At 40.7% G+C, this 6,062-nt stretch overlaps 1 pseudogene; it reads right to left on the minus strand.

The window, feature by feature from the left end:
* Positions 1 to 1,753: 1,753 nt before the first annotated feature.
* On the minus strand, positions 1,754 to 2,438 carry LOC103227831 (small ribosomal subunit protein eS10-like; annotated as a pseudogene).
* Between the last annotated feature and the right edge of the window lie 3,624 nt (positions 2,439 to 6,062).

The following is a 6,062-nucleotide window of genomic DNA, read 5'->3' on the forward strand; positions in this document are numbered from 1 at the left end:
AATAATAATAATAATAATAATAATAATAATAATAATAACTATTCATTATATGATCCATCTCCCCATCCATCCACCTATCCCCCCCATCCATCTATTCATCCATTCATCCTTCCACTCACACAGACATACATACATATTTGCCAATAAACACACATCACCAGATTTCAATCAAGTTCTTTATATCCAAGCGCCCATTAAAAATGAGACTTTCAGAGACAGCTTTTATGGACCTAATTCTCCCCAAGGCTTATGTCTCCCTGAGCAGTAGATAAAAAAATATTGCAGCCTGAAAATAATTGACTTGAAGGAATTAGAGCCCCTGCCTAAATGCCTAACATAATACAAAAGAGTTGACTCCAGCCCCAGGGTGAATGGGATCTTACATTTTATAAAGCAAGATGTTTGTTATGATAACAGGACAAAATGGCTTTGGTCAAATCTCAAATCTACTGCCTCTAAAGCAAGAATGTCACTCTCAAATTCAGATTAAAAATTTATACAAAAAGCAAACTGTGTGTACAAATTCTGCTTAAAATTCTCTTTACAGAACCAAATGAGTTGCCATTGCTACTAAGCTCCTGTTCTACCTGAGCCGTATTTAACACTTTGAGCAGAGTTTAAGTCTTTCTTCTGGAACTAATAACCTCATTTAATTTGTAATTTCCGTATGAGAACTGACTCAAATTTTTTTCTTAAATCACATTATACTTCAGTAAAATTCCAAATTAGCCCTTGGGAGCCCCTATTATGACAGCCCCCACAAAAGATTCTGTATTTTAGAGGAGTTCATAGTTTTGGCATTTTAATGTCATGTTTTTCAGGAATCATAATTCAGTCACCAAAATGTGCTATAATGCAGTTGTAACAGACACACTCTTGCGTCTACTTCCCACCCCTTACTGATGTAAGGGGTGCAAGGCACCATACTAAGATATTTACATAAATCAGTTCATTCAGTCCTCACAATACCTATGACATAGGCTTTTTTTTCTTTTCCATTTTATACATGGGAAAATTGAGACCTGCAACATAAGCTACTTACCTAACTTCACACATGTAAATGATGATACAGGAAATCAAAGCCAGTAGTCCTCGTCTAGAATGTATGCTCAACCACTATACAGCCTTGCAGATCCATTTTTCTGTCTCTCTTTAACAGAGTTGGTTCGTTGGCAGCCATGACTGGTATATTTGTCCTCATTATCTTGATTAATATTATCAAGGTTGGATGCCTCATCCAAGGACCAACTGGGGTAGTTCTACTGGAAATCTGGAATTGAGATTAACAGATTGCTGTTTAGTCTGTGTTATCTTCAAAACATGGATGAGGTATAATCTGAGAAGTGTTTGGGTAGACATGGTCTCCAAATCTGAGAAGTGTTTGGGTAGACACAGTCTCCACATGATATGGAGCTGAGTAATAGGAAAATCTGAATAGCAGACAGCAAAATAATTAACAAGACATGCCAAGAGGAGCTTTGCATATTTCTTACACCATTTTTTAATTTGTTTAATTAGCAGTTGGCAAAACAAAGATTTAATGGCAACCTCAATGGTAATAGCAATATTAGAGACATTCCATCCCAGATTTTCATAGGTACAACTATTTCAGTACACAAGAAAATCTGTAGAATCTCATAAATTAGATAATACTGCCAGAACATGTACCTGTTATTTGCTTTGCTATTGTGCTTCTAATTGACATTTTTAAGCACTTTACTTAATTCATATTAGCAGCCCCAGAAGTATCTTACTTGTAGGTTATTTTTCTGAATAAAGTATTGGTACTTAATTCATTATTTTTAAGGGTGTCCTTTTAAAATAAGGTGCATTTTTCTATATGATAGAACTTCGTCAGTGGCCTCCAATTTTTTTTTAAGTTTTTTTGACTGTAAGTCTATTCAATGCAAAAGAATCCTTTCTGATTTTACTGAGGTGGCTAAACACGTCCATGACCAAATCTGCCTCTAAACTGGAATTTGGTTGCTGACCCAGCCCCAGCCTCGGCTTTCTCGTCGGCACCAGGAGGTACGGCACTCCGTCTGTAGGAGTGCCGTGGCACAGGAAGCTCTCAGCTTCCACTCTTGTGAGTCTTATAGATCGTTCACTCTCCAGACCTTTAGGCTGAAGCCTGCCAGTCTCTGGATCGCTGTGGCATAGAGTGACAGGCACAGTCTCCGGGGACACATGAAGGTAATCACGGAGATATGGATACCCTCATTGGTAAGGTACCAGTAGAAACGTCTCCAGGCAAAATGTTCCTTCTTGTAGCCTCGGGACTTGAGAGACTGCATGGCCTTCATGACATGAAGGTTAGGCACATTCTTGTCTGCCAGCTTCAGGTGCTTAGGCATGTGGACATCCTTCTTGACCACCACGACTCCTTCCTTAAAAAGGAGTTCATAAACGACAATGCGGTTCTTCTTAGGCATCAACATCTCGGCGGCTGTAGGGTCCAGGGCTGGGTTTTTTATAATTACTTTTAAATATTATAAACATTAAGTTAAGAAAATACTACCCATGCTCTTGTTGGCTTTTCAGTAGTTGAAATCCCTCATAAACCTGGTTGCATTACTTCCTTTGAGTCCTAGGATTTGTCTCTATACCTGTACAATGTATTTCCCACTGTGTTTAAGATGACAGGAATTGCTTGCTTTTCTTTCTTTCTCTCTCTCTCTTTCTTTCTTTCTTTCTTTCTTTCTTTCTTTCTTTCTTTCTTCTCTCTCTCTTTCTTCTTTCTCTCTCTCTTTCTTTCTTTCTCCTTCCTTCCTTCCTTCCTTCCTTCCTTCCTTCCTTCCTTCCTCTCTTTCTTTCTTTCTTTCTTTCTTTCTTTCTTTCTTTCTTTCTTTCTTTCTTTCTTTCTTTCTTTCTTTCTTCTTCTCTTTCTTCTTTCTTTCTTTAGTATTTTTATATTTTTGAGACAGGGTCTCACTCTGTTGCTCAGGCTGGAGTGCATTGGTGTGACCACAGTTCACTGAAGACTTGACATCCCAAGCTCAAGCGATTCTCCTGCCTCAGCCTCCTGAGTAGCTGAGACCATAGGTGCACACCACCACGCCTGGCTAATTTTCATATTTTTTGTAGAGATGGGGTCTCACCACGTTGGCCAGACTGGTCTCAAACTCTTAGGCTCAAGGAGTCCTCCTGCCTTGCCAGCCTGGAGTTGCTTTCTATTGCTTGCAACCCAAAATGTTCTAATTCTATAAGAAAGAGGGGACAGATTTTGTATATATTAAATGATAACTACCTGGTAGGATATTTAATTTTCTTAATTTAATTCTCATGATATTCTTCCCTGGAAGTATCAAGTTGAAAGTGTTTCAGTGATTTGGAGAAGTCAGGATTTCAGCTCTGGCCTCGTGAACTCTAGAGCCCAAGCTCTCTCTCTTACCTAAAAATCAAGAAAAAGAAACTGTCAATTGTCAGAAACTGATAAATATTGCTCAAAAGCTAAACTTTGACATCTGTAAATTATAAAGGTACAAACAAAATATGACAGTGGCTTGCTTCTATTTTTCTTAAAAGGCTACATTTTTCTTATAAGGCTCATTGTTCTTACAAAGTCCATCATTTGGAAAATAGAGGCAACAAAGAAGAAATGAACGAAGAATAAAGGAAAGAATAGTGCATGCAAAACTACGTTTATATTTGGTGCTTGCTTTACTCTAGCTTTTTGTCCACGAGGAAGAGACTCAGATTAAGACAGGAAAGTTTATTGTTATTCAGGGAAACAGGGATCTCAGAACAGAAACCTAAGTATGAATGGGCATCGGAGAGTCAAGAGCAGAAGCCAAAATGACCCAAGAGACCTTGGCAGTGGGCTTGGCAGTTATTCCCACCAATGCTCCACCCAAAATGGGACCTGGGTACTCTTTGTTCCTTCTTTGTATATTTGTGCTTCTCCTCTCACCGCCAACCAGCTTCCCTGCCCACAAAATCTATGCTTTTCTCTACTTCATAGCTTGTTGCTCATGGTTTCTGCTTCTCACAACTTCTGCATACAGTGCTCATACCTTCTCCTACATAGTTATGGGCCCCATGGCTCCAGCTCCTCTTAATAGTACCTTTCCACTTCACCCGGGACTCTTAGCAGCCTGGTTGGCTTCACACTGTCCAATTCAAAGCCCTGGAGATACAGTCTGACTTCCTGAGCTCATCTTTACTTGGACAGAGCCTTGTTTATTTGTTTGTGGGTTTGTTGGCCAGGTCCTCTCAGTCAGAGCTGTCCAGGGGACCAGCTGCCCCTGGGTCGGATGATCATCCCTGATCCATCCACTTCTAGGTATTGTGTGTGTGTGTATTGGGGGGCTTGTAGGGGGAGTGGTAGAGACAGAACAAGCATTATACAACTCACCACAGCCATCGGGGCAGAGGTGGGCTGGTTTACCTTAGGAAAAGCTGTGGTAGCCACCAGGATGGGCATGTTTAGGTCAGGTTTTGCCTTAAGTCTCTGTGTATTAATAAAAACAATAGCTATCATGTGCCAGCCCCCTACTATGCACTTAGTACTATTCTAAAGGCTTTACATACATTGTTCTGCACACTGCTACATAATACCTTTATCACATGGGCCCGCATTTTGAAGTGCTTTATGAAGTAGGCTCCCATTATGGAGTATTATTTCCTTTTTGGAGATGAAGAGACTGAGGCACAGCCAATCTTCACTCTTAACCATGACATACATTAGAAGTTGATAAGGGTTGGGGTTGTGGAGTTTGTTAAAGGAAGAAGGAAAGATATCATTCAGAAAAAGGAACTGGGGGAAGTTATTGTTTTTCTTTGGAATTTCTGATCCCTGATAAACCAAATATTTTTCAAGCTCCTAAACAAACAAACAAACAGCCAAGGATGGAGGGTGTTCCCCATTAAAACTAAGTGGCAGCACAATATTCAAGATGCAGTTAAAGTGTCTGACCCTGGGGATACTCTAAAGAAGTCTTCTTTAGAGTCTTCTTTCCATGGCGGTTGGGAAAATAAACTCTCCACAAAGCAGTGAAGGAGTACACTGACAAAAACAATTCAGTCTCTCTCTTGCAATCTGGGTCCTTGATTGTCAAAGGGGAACAGCAAAGGCCAATCCAGATTTCATCTGATATTAAGATGTGAAAAATTACCCTCCTCCAAGAAAATGTCCTTGGTCATTTCAGGGTCTCTCTTACCCAAGAACTCTTGAACTCCCATTGCATTTATTTTGTGGCTCACATCAGAAAGCTGTCTGCGAAAGGAAAAAGGAAGGAAGGAAGGAAGGAGAGGCAGAAGGAGAGGGAGAGGGAGGGGAGGGGAGGAGGAGGGGGAGGGGGAGGGGTAGAAAGAGAGGGAGAGGGAAGGAAGGAGAAAAGAAGAATAAATAATTGTGACCCCATGTCTGAGCCACTTTCTTGTAGCTTCAACTGTGCAAGCAGCAGAGGCAACAGCCTCTCTGCCAAGATATTAGCATGAGCAATTTGTGCAGATGCTAAAATATGAAAGCAGACATGCATCTGGGGGCCTTTAAAAATCCTTGCTGTGGGTGATTGCCATGACCTTTTCCTTCAGTGCTCTAATCTCTTCTTTCTGGAGGGTTTGGCCCCAGGTTCTGAGGAAGCTGGTGTATCTTTGTGACCTGGTCAAAGGCCATTATGTCTGGGTGAGTCCACTCAGCGATCAGAGGGAAGGAAGGGTTAACACAGCAAGGAAACAAGCTGCCAAGTGAACTAAAACAAAACAGAATGGCATAGAGACCTCCTTGGTCACTATGCATTTGAATATCTCCACCTAAACACAAACTAAAGAGTTCAAGGTGACTGTCTGCCTCTCACCCTCAGCAAAGCCCTCCCGTGGCACATGGTGCTGTCTCCTGCTCTCTGCCTTGATAAGAAGAAATGTGCAAATATGTTCCAAATCCATCCCCCATCCTCCTGTCTTTCCCTACCAGAAAATAGTTACTACACTATTTCTATCACTATTTCTAACTGCAATTCTTCTATAACAGAAATGCATAGGGCCTTTTTCTTTCTTTCTCTCAAACTCCAGCATATTCTTTTTATGTTTGCATGTATAGGTTTTCAGGGAACAAATTCCCT

Source organism: Chlorocebus sabaeus, chromosome 22, assembly GCF_047675955.1.
Source record: "Chlorocebus sabaeus isolate Y175 chromosome 22, mChlSab1.0.hap1, whole genome shotgun sequence".
Lineage (NCBI taxonomy): Eukaryota > Metazoa > Chordata > Mammalia > Primates > Cercopithecidae > Chlorocebus > Chlorocebus sabaeus.